At 35.2% G+C, this 15,639-nt stretch overlaps 1 pseudogene; it reads left to right on the forward strand.

Annotated features, from left to right (window-relative positions):
• The first annotated feature begins 11,406 nt into the window (after positions 1–11,406).
• Positions 11,407–11,896, forward strand: LOC105476690 (protein transport protein Sec61 subunit beta pseudogene; annotated as a pseudogene).
• Positions 11,897–15,639: the final 3,743 nt, after the last annotated feature.

The following is a 15,639-nucleotide window of genomic DNA, read 5'->3' on the forward strand; positions in this document are numbered from 1 at the left end:
TTGTAGCTATAAGTTCGTACATCAAAAAAGAGAAAAAATCTCAAATGAAGAACCTAATGTTGCATAATTAAGAACTAGAACAGCAAAAGCAAACCAAACACACAATTGGGTGAAGAAAAGAAATAATAAATATCAGACCAAAACAAACAAAAAAAATCAAAATTAAAAAAAATTTAAAAAATAGTGAAACAAAAAGTTGATCTTCTGAAAAAATTAAATAAAATTCACAAACCTTGGGCTGGGCATAGTGGCTCATGCCTGTAATCCCAGCACTTTGGGAGGCCAAGGTGGACAGATCACGATGTCAGGTGTTCAAGACCAGCCTGGTGAAGATGGTGAAACCCCATCTCTACTAAAAATACAAAAATTAGCCAGGTGCGGTGCCAGGCATCTGTATTCCCAGCTACTCAGGAGGCTGAGGCAGGAGAATTGCTTGAACCCAGGAGGCTAGAGATTGCAGTGAGCCGAGATCATGCCACTGTACTCCAGCCTAGGTGACAGAGTGAGACTCAAAAAAAAAAAAAAAAAAAAAAAAAAAAAAAAAAAAAAAAAAAAAAAAAACCTAGCTAGACTAACAAAAAAGGAAGACAAAATAGAAATAAATGGAAAAAAGGAAGAAGATACAAATAAATGAAATCAGAAATATATAAGAAATCATTACAACTGACACTGCAGATATTTAAAAAGTTATTAGTACAAACTGTGGGCAACTATATGCCAACAAATTTGACAACTGAGAAAAAACAAACTAATTTCTAGACATATACAGTTTACTAAGATTGAACAAAGAAGAAATTTAATCTTGAACAGAGTAGTAGCAAGAAATGAGATCAAAGCTGTCATAAATAGAAAAGCCCAGGAGCCTTTTCTTTTTCTACTAAAGAATAGCCCAGGAACTGATGGCTTCATTGCTGACTTTTATCAAACATTTAAACTAACACTAATTGTACTAAAATTATTTTGAAAAATCGAAGAAGAGGGAATATTTCTAAACTCATTCTATAAGGCCAGTATTACTCTGATACCCAAACCAAACAAAGACACATCAATAAAAGGAAACTATAGGCCAATATCTCTGATGAATATTGATCCAAAAATTCTGAAAAAATACTAGCAAATGAAATTTAACAATACATTAGAAAGAACATGAATCAAGTTGAAGTGGGATTTATCCCTGCGATGCAAGGCAGGTTCAACATATACAAACCAATCAATGTGATACATCTTGTCAACAGAATGAAGAATAAAAACCATACAGTCATTTCAATTGATAATAAAAAAGTATTTGATAAAATTCAACGTCCCTTAATGAGGAAAACCCTAAAATAACTGGGGATAGAAGGAACATACCCCAGCATAATAAAAGCCCTATATGACAGACCCAGTCTACTAGTATCATACCGAATACCAAACAACAACAACAGCAAAAACAAACCTGAAGGCATTTTCTCAAAGATCTGGCACACTACATAAGTGTGCACTGTCAACATTGTTATTCAACCTAGGTACTTGAACTCTTATCTACAGCCAGCAGACAAGAGAAAGATATAAAGTGCAACCAGACTGGAAAAGAAGAAATCAAGTTATCCTTGTTTGCAGCTGATATAATATTATATTGCAAATACTTGTGGACCTCACAAGAAAATTATTAGAACGGATAAACAAACTCAGCAAAGTGGTAGGATACAAAATCAACATGCAAAAATCAGTAGTATTTCTGTATGCTAACAGTGAACAATGCGAAAAAGAAATTAAAAATGTAATCCCACAATAGACACACATAAAATTAAATACCAAGGAATTAACCTACCCAAAAAGGGAAAAATATCTCTGTAATAAAACTATAAAAGACAGATGAAATAAATTAAAAACAATACCAACATAATGAAAAAAACATTCTATGTTGATGGACTCAGAATCTCAATATTATTATAATGTCCCTAACCACCCAAAGCAATCTATGTATTCAATGCAATCCCTGTCAAAGTACCAATGACATTCATCACAGTAACAAACTATCATAAAATACATATAAACCCAAAAAAACCCAGAAGAGCTAAAGCTATCCTAAGCAACAAAAAAGAAAACAAAACAAACCACAACAAGAAGAATCACATTACCTGACTTCAAATTATACCGCAGGTTTACAATAACAACAAAACAAATATGGCACTAGCATATAAACTGATACATAGACCAATGGAACAGAATAGAAAACCCAGAAATAAATCCACACACCTACAGTGAACTCATTTTTGACAAAGGTGCCAAGAACATACACTGGGGAAAAGACAGTCTCTTCAATAAATGATGTTGGAAAAACTAGATGTTCATCTGCAGAAGAAGGAAACTAGATTCCTATCTCTCACCATGTACAAACTAAAATCAAAATGGATTAAACACTTAAATATAAGAGCTCAAACTATAAAATTACTGCAAGAAAATATTTGGGAAATTCTGCAAGACATTAGACTGGGCCAGAATTTTTCAAGTAATATCCTACAAGCATAGATAACCAAAGCAAAAATGGACAAACAAGATCACTTACAGTTAAAAAACGTCAGCTCAGAAAAGGAAAAAATCAAAACAGTGAAGAGACAAACCCATAGAATGGGAGAAAATATTTCTAGACTACCCATTTGACAAGGATTTAATATCCAGAATATATAAGGAGTTCAAAAAACTCTATCAAAAAAATTATAATTCAATCAAAAGAGGCACAAGATTTGAATAGACATTTCTCAAAAGAAGACATACAGAAGGCAAATGTGCATATGAAAAGGTGCTCAACATCACTTATTATCAGAGAAATGCAAATTGAAGGTACAACATGATATCATCTCACCATAGTTAAATGGCTTACCTCCAAAAGACAGGTAAAAATAAATGCTGGCAAGGATGCAGAGGAAAGGGAATCCTTATACACTCTTGGTGTGAATGCAAATTTGTACAGCCACTCTAGAGAATAGTTTTGAGGTTCCTCAAGAAACTAAAAATAGAGCTACCATATGATCTATCAGTCGTACTGCAGGGTATATACCCAAAAGAAAGAAAATCAGTTTATTGAAGATATATTTGTACTTTTATGTTCTTTGCAGCACTGTTTACAATAGCTAAGATTTGGAAGTAGCCTAAGTGTCCATCAACAGATGAATGGATAAAGAATATGTGCTGCACATACACAATGGAGTGCTATTAAGCCATAAAATGAATGGAATCCAGTCATTTGAAACAACCTGCATAGAACTAGACATGATTATATTATGTGAAATAAACCAGGCACAGAAAGACAAACATCATATATTCTGTCTTATTTGATGGAACTAAAAATCAAACAATTGAACTCATGGACATAGAGAGTTGAAGAACGGTCATGAGAGGTTGTGAAGGATAGTGTGGGGCTCATGGAGAGGCAGTGAGGATGGTTAATGGGTACAAAAAATAGAAAGAATTAATAAGACCTAGTATTTGATAGCACAACAAGGTGATTATAGTCAATAATAACTGAACTGTACATTTTAAAATAACTTGAAAGTGTGGCTGGTTATTTTGTAACTCAAAGGATAAATGCTTGAAGGGATGAATAACCCATTCTTCATAAAGTGCTTATTTCATATTGCATGCCTGTTTCAAAACCTCAAGTACTTTATAAGAATATACACCTACTATGTACCAACTAAAATATAAAAAAATACAAAAGACACAACAAATACAAAAATAATAAAAAGCAAGGAATCAAAACGTACCATCTGGGAAAATTACTTTCACCAAAAGAAAAACAAGAAGAATGGAAAGAAGGGAAAAAAGACTACAAAACAGCAAGACAACAAACAACAACCAAAAAATGGCAGGAGAAAATCCTTTCTTATGAATAATAACATTGAATGTAAGAGGATATAACTCCCCAATCAGATATAGAGTGGTCGAAGTAATTAAAAAAACAAAAACAAAAAAAACAAGATCCAATGATCTACTGCCCACAACAAACACACTGTACCTGTAAAGACACACATAAACTGGAAATAAAAGGATAACAAATGATATACAGTGCAAATGAAAACCAAAAGAGAGGGGAAGTAGCTATAGACATACTAAATTTCAAAACAAAAATTATAAAAACAGATTTAAAAAGTTATTAATGATAGAGAAATCAATTCAGCAAATATAATAATATGAAATATATATGCACCCAACACTAGAGCACTCAGATATATAAATAAGATATTATTAGATTCAAAGAGAGAGATAGATCCCAATGCAACAAAAGCTAAATACTTCAACACAGCATTATCAGTATTGGACAGATCATCCAGACAGAAAAATCAGCAAGAACACATTGCATTTAATCTGCACTATAGAACAGTGGACCAAATAGATATTTACAGAATATTTCATCCAACATCTGCAGAGCATATATTTTTCTCCTCAACACATGCAATATTCTCAAAGAGAAGTAATATGTTAGAGTGAAAAGCAAGTCTCCAAAAGTATAAATAATTGAAATTATAACACATATCTTCTACGACCACAATGGGATAAAACTAGAAACCAATAATGAAAAATTTAGGAACTTATACAAACACATGGAAATTAAACAATACACTCCTGAATAACCAGTGAGTCAATGAAGAAATTAAGAAGATAATTAAAAAATGTTTTGAAATAAATAAAAATATCAGAATCCACCTCTGGGGACAGGGCATAACTAAATAAAAAGCAGCAGAAACCTCTGCAGATATAAAAGTCCCTGTCTGACAGCTTTGAAGAGAGCAGTGGTTCTCCCAGCACAGAGGTTGAGATCTGAGAACGGACAGACTGCCTGTTCAAGTGGGTCCCTGACCCCTGAGTAGCCTAACTGGGAGACATACCCCACTAGGTGCAGACCGACACCACACACCTCGCACGGCTGAGTACATCCCTGAGATGAAGCTGCCAAAGCAAGAATCAGACACCAACACTCACTGTTCAGCAATATTCTATCTTCTGTAGCCTTCGCTGCTGATACCCAGGCAAACAGGGACTGGAATGGACCTCAAGCAAACTCCAACAGACCTGAAACTGAAGATCCTGACTGTTAGAAGGAAAACTAACAAACAGAAAGGACACCCACACCAAAACCCCATCAGTACATCACCATCATCAAAGACCAAAGGCAGATAAAACCATAAAGATGGGGAAAAAGCAGTGCAGAAAAGCTGGAAATTCAAAAAATCAGAGCGCATCTCCCCCTCCAAAGGAACGCAGCTCATCGCCAGCAATGGAACAAAGCTGGATGGAGAATTACTTTGACGAGTTGAGAGAAGAAGGCTTCAGTCGATCAAACTTCTCAGAGCTAAAGGAGGAACTACATAACCAGCACAAGGAAAGTAAAAACCTTGAAAAAAAATTGAAGAATGGATAACTAGAATAACCAAGGCAGAGAAGTCCATTAACGAACTGATAGATATGAAAACCATGACACAAGAACTACGTGACAAATGCACAAGCTTCAGTAATGGACTTGATCATTTGGAAGAAAGATTATCAATGATTGAAGATCAAATGAATTAAATGAAGTGAGAAGAGAAGTTTAGAGAAAAAAGAGCAAAAAAAAAAAAAAAAGATGAACAAAGCTTCCAAGAAATATGGGATTATGTGAAAAAGACCAAATCTACGTCTGATTGGGGTGCCTGAAAGTGATGGGGAAAATGGAACCAAGTTGGAAAACAGTCTGCAGGATATCATCCAGGAGAACCCCAAACTAGTAAGGCAGGCCAACATTCAAATTCAGGAAATACAGAGAACACCACAAAGATACTCCTCGAGAAGAGCAACTCCAAGACACATAATTGTCAGATTCACCAAAGGTGAAATGAAGGAAAAAATGTTAAGGGCAGGCAGAGAGAAAGGTCGGGTTACCCACACAGGGAAGCCCATCAGATTAACAGCAGATTTGTTGGCAAAAACTCTCCAAGTCAGAAGAGAGTGGGGGCCAATATTCAACATTCTTAAAGAAAAGAATTTTCAACCCAGAATTTCATATCCAGCCAAACTAAGTTTCATAAGTGAAGGAGAAATAAAATCCTTTACAGACAAGCAAATGCTTAGAGATTTTGTCACCACCAGGCCTGCCTTACAAGAGACCCTGAAGGAAGCACTAAACATGGAAAGGAACAACTGGTACCAGCCATTGCAAAAACATGCCAAAACGTAAAATCCATCGATGGTACGAAGAAACTGCATCAACTACACAGTAAAATAACCAGCTAATATCATATTGGCAGGATCAAGTTCACACATAACAATATTAACCTTAAATGGAAATGGACTAAATGGTCCAATTAAAAGACATAGACTGGCAAACTGGATAAAGAGTCAAGACCCATCAGACTGCTGTATTCAAGAGAGCCATCTCACATACAGAGACACACATAGATTCCAAACAAAGGGATGGAGGAAGATATACCAGGCAAATGGAAAACAAAAAAAAAGCAGGGGTTACAATCCTAGTCTCTGATAAAGCAGACTTTAAACAATCAAAGATCAAAAGAGATAAAGAAGGTCATTACATAATGGTAAAGGGATCAATTCATCAGGAAGAGCTAACTATCTTAAATATATATGCACTCAATACGGGAACACCCAGATTCATAAAGCAAGTCCTTAGAGACTTACAAAGAGACTTAGACTCCCATACAATAATAATGGGAGAATTTAACACCCCACTGTCAATATTAGACAGATCAATGAGACAGAAAGTTAACAAGGATATCCAGGAATTGAACTCAACTCTGCACCAAGCGGACCTAATAGACATCTACAGAACTCTCCACCCCAAATCAACAGAATATACATTCTTCTCAGCACCACATTGAACTTATTCCAAAATTGACCACGTAGTTGGAACTAAAGCACTCCTCAGCAAATGTAAAAACAGAAATTATAACAAACTGTCTCTCAGACCACAGTGCAATCAAACTAGAATTCAGGACTAAGAAAGTCAATCAAAACGGCTCAACTACATGGAAACTGAACAACCTGTACCTGAATGACTACTGGTTACATAATGAAATGAAACGAGAACGAAAGATGTTCTTTGATACCAATGAGAACAAAGATACAACATACCAGAATCTCTGGGACACTTTAAAAACTGTGCGTAGAGGGGAATTTATAGCACTAAATGCCCACAAGAGAAAGCAGGAAAGATCTAAAATTGACTCCGTAACATCACAATTAAAAGTACTAGAGAAGCAAGAGCAAACACATTCAAAAGTTAGCAGAAGGCAAGAAATAACTAAGGTCGGAGCTGAACTGAAGGAGATAGAGACACAAAACACCCTTCAAAAATTCAATGAATCCAGGAGCTGGTTTTTTGAAAAGATCAACAAAATTGAAAGACTGCTAGCAAGACTAATAAAGAAGAAAAGAGAGAAGAATCAAATAGACACTATAAAAAATGAGAAAGGGGATATCACCACTGATCCCACAGAAATATAAACTACCATCAGAAAATACAATAAACACCTCTATGCAAATAAACTAGAAAACCTAAAAGAAATGGATAATTTCCTGGACAGCTACAGTCTCCAAAGACTAAACCAGGAAGAAATTGAATCCCTGAATAGATCAATAGCAGGCTCTGAAATTGAGGCAATAATTAATAGCCTACCAATCAAAAAAAGTCCAGGACCAGATGGATTCACAGCCGAATTCTACCAGAGGTACAAGGAGGAGTTGGTACCATTTCTTCTGAAACTATTCCAATCAATAGAAAAAGTGGGAATCCTCCCTCACTCATTTTATGAGGCCAACATCATCGTGATACCAAAGCCTGGCAGAGACACACACACACACAAAAAAGAGAATTTTAGACCAATATCCCTGATGAACATTGATGCAAAAATCCTCAATAAAATACTGGCAAACCAAATCCAGCAACACGTCAAAAAGCTTATGCAGCATGATCAAGTGGGCTTCATCCCTGGGATGCAAAGCTGGTTCAACATATGAAAATCAATAAATGTAATCCAGCATATAAACAGAATCAAAGACAAAAACCATATGATTATCACAATAGATGCAGAAAAGACCTTTCACAAAATTCAACAGCCCTTCACGCTAAAAACTCTCAATAATCTCAGTATGGATGGAACGTATCTCAAAATAATAAGAGCTATTTATGACAAACCCACAGCCAATATCATACTGAATGGGCAAAACTGGAAGCAGTCCCTTTGAAAACTGGCACAAGACAGGGATACCCTCTCTCACCACTCCTATTCAACATAGTGTTGGAATTTCTGGCTAGGGCAATCAGGCAAGAGAAAGAAATCAAGGGTATTCAGTTAGGAAAAGAAGTCAAATTGTCTCTGTTTGGAGATGACATGACTGTATATTTAGAAAACCCCATTGTCTCAGCCCAAAATCTCCTTAAGCTGATAAGCAACTTCAGCAAAGTCTCAGGATACAAAATCAATGTGCAAAAATCACAAGCATTCTTATACACCAGTAACAGACACAGAGCCAAATCATGAATGAACTCCCATTCACAATAGCTTCAAAGAGAATAAAATACCTAGGAATCCAACTTACAAGGGATGTAAAGGACCTCTTCAAGGAGAACTGCAAACCACTGCTCAGTGAAATAAAAGAGGCCACAAGCAAATGGAAGAACATATCATGCTCATGGATAGGAAGAATCAATATTGTGAAAATGGCCATACTGCCCAAGGTATTTTATAGATTCAATGCCATCCCCATTAAGCTACCAATGAGTTTCTTCACAGAATTGGAAAAAACTGCTTTACAGTTCATATGGAACCAAAAATGACCCCGCATTGCCAAGACAATCCTAAGCCAAAAGAACAAAGCTGGAGACATCATGCTACCTGACTTCAAACTATACTACAAGGCTACAGTAACCAAAACAGCATGGTACTTTTACCAAAACAGAGATATAGACCCATGGAACAGAACAGAGCCCTCAGAAATAACACCACACATCTACAGCCATCTGATCTTTGACAAACCTGACAGAAACAAGAAATGGGGAAAGGATTCCCTATTTTATAAATGGTGCTGGGAAAATTGGCTAGCCATAAGTAGAAACCTGAAACTGGATCCTTTCCTTACTCCTTATACAAAAATTAATTCAAGATGGATTAGAGACTTAAATGTTAGACCTAAAACCATAAAAACCCTAGAAGAAAACCTAGGTGATACCATTCAGGACATAGGCATGGGCAAGGACTTCATGTCTCAAACACTAAAAGCAATGGCAACAAAAGCCAAAATTGACAAGTGGGACTTAATTAAACTAAAGAGCTTCTGCACAGCAAAAGAAACTACCATCAGAGTTAACAGACAACCTACAGAATGGGAGAAAATTTTTGCAATCTACTCATCTGTCAAAGGGCTAATATCCAGAACCTACAAAGAACTCAATCAAATTTACAAAAAACAACAAACAACCCCATCAAAAAGTGGATAAATGATATGAACAGACACTTCTCAAAAGAAGACATTCATACAGCCAACAGACACATGAAGAAATGCTCATCATCACTCGCCATCAGAGAAATGCAAATCAAAACCACAATGAGATACCATCTCACACCAGTTAGAATGGCAATTATTAAAAGTCAGGAAACAACAGGTGCTGGAGAGGATGTGGAGAAATAGGAACACTTTTACACTGTTGGTGGGATTGTAAACTAGTTCAACCATTGTGAAAAACAGTGTGGTGATTCCTCAAGGATCTAAAACTAGAAATACCATTTGACCTAGCCATCCCATTACTGGGTATATACCCAAAGGATTATAAATCATGGTGCTATAAAGACACATGCACACGTATGTTTATTGTGGCACTATTCACAGTAGAAGAGACTTGGAATCAACCCAAACATCCATCAGTGACAGACTAGATTAAGAAAATGTGGCACATATACACCATGGAATACTATGCAGCCATAAAAAAGGATGAGTTCATGTCCTTTGTAGGGACATGGATGCAGCTGGAAACCATCATTCTCAGTAAACTATCGCAAGAACAGAGAACCAAACACCGCATGTTCTCACTTATAGGTGGGAATTGAACAGTGAGATCACTTTCACACAGGAAGGGGAACATTACACACCAGGGCCTATTGTGGGGAAGGGGGAGGGGGGAGGGATAGCATTAGTAGATATACCTAATGTAAATGACGAGTTAATGTGTGCAGCATACCAACATGGCACATGTTTACATATGTAACAAACCTGCACGTCGTGCACATGTACCCTAGAACTTAAAATATAATAATAATTAAAAAATAAATAAATAAAAATAAAAATACAACATACCTGAGCCAGTGGGGTACAGTGAAAGTACTACTAATAGAAATTTTTATAGCAATAAGAAATTACATCAATAAAGTAGAAAAACTTTAAATAAAAAAAAACTAATGATGCATGTTAAAGAACTAGAAAAGCAAGAGCAAACCAAACCCAAAATTAGTAGAAAAAAGTTAAAAACAGCAGAATGAATAAAATTTAAATAAAAAAATACAAAATCAAAAAAATAAAATGTAGATTTTCTGAAAAGATGAGCCAAATTGAGAAACCTTTAGTCAGACTAAGAAAAAAAGAGAGATCCAAATAAATAAAAGCAGACATACAAAAGGAGACATCGGAACTGATACCACAGAAAGTCAAAGGATCACTAGAAGCCACTGTGAGTAACTATATGCCAATACATCAAAAAACATAAAATGAATGGATAAATTACTAGACTCATACGGCCTATCAGGATTGAACTATGAAGAAATCGAAAACCTTAACAGACCGATAATAAATAATGAGATCAAAGCTCTAATAAAAGGCTTTCTAGCAAAGAAAAGCCTGCTACCCAATGGCTTCACTGCTGAATTTAATAAAACTATTAAAGAAGAACTCATACCAATCCTAATGAAACTATTCCAAGAAATAGAGGAGAAGAGAATACTTCCAAATTTATCTACAAGGCCAATATTACTTTCATAACAAAACCAAAGACACATTAGAAAGAAAAAAAAAAACCCTACACATCAATATCCCTGATAAACATTGGTGCAAAAATCCTCAACAAAATACTAGCAAATTGAATTCAACAACACATTACAAATATCATTTCTCATGACCAAGTTGGTTTATCCCTGATATACAAGGTTGGTTGAACATATGCAAATCAAACAATGTGGCACATCGTATCAACAGAATGAAGGACAAAAACCATGTGATCCTTTCATTTGATGCTGAAAAAGCATTTGATAAAATGTAATATCCCTTCATGATAAGAACCCTCAAAAAACTGGGTAAATAAGGACCATACCTCAACCCAGGAAAAGACATATACAACAGAGCCACAGCTAGTATCATACTGAATGTTAAAAAAATGAGGTCAGCTGCTTGCTACCGGTATCTCCAGCATGCCTGGTCCGACCCCCAGTGGTACTAACGTGGGATCCTTAGGGCTCTCTCCCAGCAAAGCCGTGGCCGCCCGGGCGGCGGGATCCACTGTCCGGCAGAGGAAAAATGCCAGCTGTGGGACAAGGAGTGCAGGCCGCACGACCTCAGCAGGCACCGGGGGGATGTGGCGATTCTACACAGAAGATTCACCTGGGCTCAAAGTTGGCCCTGTTCCAGTATTGGTTATGAGTCTTCTGTTCATCGCTTCTGTATTTATGTTGCACATTTGGGGCAAGTACACTCGTTCGTAGATTCAGTTACATCCATCTGTCATCTGAAGAAGGAGGAAAAAACCCAACATTTCTTGGACCAAAAGTATAGTGACTATCCTGTTCATGAGAGAAATTTTCTGTAAGCTTGCTCTTTTACAGGGGATTTATCAATAATTGATTTTGAGGAATCAGTTTTTTTCTATGGCTAATAAACTTTTTAATTCACTTAAAAAATGAAAGAATTTTTTTCTAAGGTCAGTAACATAACAAGGATGCTCACTCTCACCATTGTTAGACAACATTGTACTGGAAGTCCTAGCTAGAGAAATCAGGACAGAGAACAAAATAAAAGTCATCCAAATTTGAAAGAAAGTAGTCACACTATCCTTATTTGCAGATGATGTGATCTTATATTTGGAAATACCTAAAGACTATGGCAAAATACTGTTAGAACTGGCAAACAAATTTGGTATAGTTGCAGGACACATAATCAACACGCAAATATCGGTAGCATTTCTGTATGCCAATGGTGAATGATCTGAAAAAGAAATCATGAAAGTCATCCTGTTTAAAATCACTACAAATAATATTAAATACCTAGGGTTTAACTTAAGCTAAAAATGAAAGATTTGTATAATAAAAACTATAAAATATTGATGCAAGAAATTGAAGAGGACACAAGAAATGGAAAGATATTTCATGTTCATGTATTGGAAGAATCAATATATTTAAAATGTCTATACTACTCAAAGCCATCTACTGATTAAATGCATTCCCTATCAAAATACCAATGACATTTTTTATTGAAATAGAAAAAAACAATCCTAAAATATATACAATACCACAAAAGACCCAGAATAGCCAAAGCTATCCCAAGCAAAAAGAACGAAACTGGTGGAATCACGTTACCTGACTTCAAATTATACTGCAGAGCTACAGTAACCAAAATAACATGGTACTGGCATAAAAACAGACACATACACTACTGAAATATATTAAAGAACCCACAGACAAATCCCTGCAAGTACAGTGAAGTCATTTTTGACAAAGGTTCTAAAAACATACATTGGGGAATAGACTGTCTTTTCAATCAGTTGTGCTGAGAAAACTGGATATGAATATGCAAAAGAATAAAACTAGTTCCCTATCTCACATCGTATACAAAAATCAAATAAAAACAAATTAAAGACTTAAATCTAAGACCTCACACTCTTAAACTACTAAAAGAATATGGGGAAACTCTTCAGAACATTAAACTGGGCAAGGATTTCTTGAGTAATATCCCACAAGTACAGGAAACCAAAGCAAAAATGGACAAATGGGATCACAAACAGTCAAAAAAAATTCTTCATGGAAAAGGTCATAATCAACAAAGTAAAGGAAAAACCTAAAAAATGAGACAGAATATTTGCAAACTATTCATAGGACAAGAGACAAGAATATATAAGAAGCTCACACAACTCCATAGAAAAAAATCTAATAATTTGGTTAAAAATGGGCAAAATATTTGAATATACATTTCTCAAAGGAATACATACAAATAGCAAACAGATATATAAAAAGACGTTCAACATCATTGATCATCAGATAAATGAAAATTAAAACTATAATGAGATATTATCTTACTCCAGTTAAAATGGCTTTTATTCAAAAGACAGGCAATAATGAATGCTGGCTAAGATGTGGAGAAAAGGGAATCCTTATACACTGTTTGGTGGGAATGTAAATTAGTACAACCACTATAAAGAACAGTTTGGGGGAATCCTCAAAATCTAGAAATAGATACACCATTTGTTCCAGCAGTCTTATTGCTCAGTATTTATCCAAAATAAAGGAAATCAGTATATCAAAGAGGTTATCTACATTCCCATGTTTGTTGCAGCACTGTTCATAATAGATATGATTTGGAAGCAACCTAAGTGTCCTTCGACACATGAATGGATAAAGAAAAGTGGTCCATATACATGATGTAATACTATTAATCCATAAAAAAAATGAAATTCAGTCATTTGTAACAACACATTATGTTAAGTGAAATAAGCCAGGCAAAGAAGTTGGCATGTTTTCACTTATTCAATTGAGTTCATGGAGATAGATTGTAGAATGTTTGTTACTAGAGTCTGGAAAATGTATCTGTGGCAAGGAGTGCAGATAAATAATGTGTACAAAAATGTAGTTAGAATAGATACAATTTAGTCTTTTATACCGCAACAGGGTGAGTACAGTCAATGATAATTTATTGAAAAATTTAAGGTATCTGTAAGAGTATAATTGGATTTTTTGTAATGCTTGGAAAGGATAAATGCTTGAGGTGATGTATACCCCCATTTACCCCAATATGTTTATAATGCATTGTATGACTGCCAAAACAGCTCATGTACCCCGTAATAACATACACTATGTACCCACAGAAAATAAAAATGACAAAATTTAAATAAATCTCATATCTTGAAGGTCATATGACCAATTTCTCAGTGGAGCTACCTTCCCTCCCAAAATATATGAAAATGTTCTGTGTATTTCAGTTCCATTCATAGTTTCTTCTCATTAACTTTTTTCTCACAGGATTCTTTGGTCTTTGAAACTCATGAATACATGTACATCAGAGCTGGGTGGCATTTAAAGAACACCTATTCCAACTCTCATTTTAATAGATAAAAATATAGGGCAAGGAATTTGACCTCTTCTCAAATGATTTCCAGTTTCCAATCATCTGTAATAACCAAAAGTATTTTCTGTTTATCTGTGGCAGTTTATTAAAGTTAGATCTTACCAATGGTTTTAGGTTCCAAAGATCTGGGAGTAAAATCAGAAATTATCTAGTCCAGCAGGATAAACCCAAATCATCTAAGGAGATGTTTGTCTGACTTATTCTTTAACATTTTCAGTGATGACACTTATTTATTCCTCTTGACAGGTTATTCTTGTGTTTCCTCTTTCTTGTGTTCTGGTGCCTAGCAGAGTGCTTGACATATGGTAGATGGTCAAAAAATATTTCTTGAACATGTTTTTGGAGGGATCCTTATCTCCTTGTCTTTCTTTTTATTCACAAATTATGCATGTATTTATCACTAGAATAGTACAAGAACTATTTGAAATTGGATAAATGGAGAAAAAGATGTATATTTACTCAGATTTCACTGTTGTAACATTAATGTTGATGAAATTTTGTTGTATTGTTATCCAGGGTTTTGAAATACATTTCTATGTGTACATTATTTAAAATGCAAATAAGCTTTTCCATATATCTTACTAGTCCCTGTTTTCTCACTTTACTTTATCTTACAGATATTTTTCTGTTATTATATACTCTTTCACACCCATTTTTTTTATTCCTGTGTCTTACTATTAATGTCCTTATTTGGGGGAATTGCCATGAAGTCCTCATGTCCTGTGTTTTATTGCATCCTTTGCTCCAATATTACAAACAAGCACCAATAAATACCAGGCCACCTGAACTTTTTGACTACCACAACCACTTGCTTCCAAACATTTTTCTGACTATTTTCATGAAGTACAATATTCAGTGAAACTCATTTCTTCTTTCTCCTTATCCTTAAAGGCTCATATACATAATAAAGTGAGCTCTCACTGTTGTTCTACAAATACTATTATACACACTATATTTGTGTATTTATAGTTTAAATAAAACTAATTGAAACCCTGAAGTAGGAGATACTTAGGTGAATTCAAACATTAAGAAAATTCATAAATAGGAAAGCCTTTAAATCATAAAAAGTTAGAAGACCTTAAGGGTGGTGGTATATGTGTGTTGTGGTGGCACTATATAATGACTGAGAAGAAAAGCTAATTGCAGTTCACTTCCAGGCAGGGCAAGATGAAGAGAAGTGGCCAGCTCTTCTCTGGTCAATTTGGAAATATTTCCTGGAAACATTACCTCTGTCTACCATCACGTATTATTTTCGGCCTCAGACATTGAACATGTGGTTCTGTATGG

The sequence above is a fragment of the Macaca nemestrina genome, chromosome X (genome assembly GCF_043159975.1).
Source record: "Macaca nemestrina isolate mMacNem1 chromosome X, mMacNem.hap1, whole genome shotgun sequence".
Lineage (NCBI taxonomy): Eukaryota > Metazoa > Chordata > Mammalia > Primates > Cercopithecidae > Macaca > Macaca nemestrina.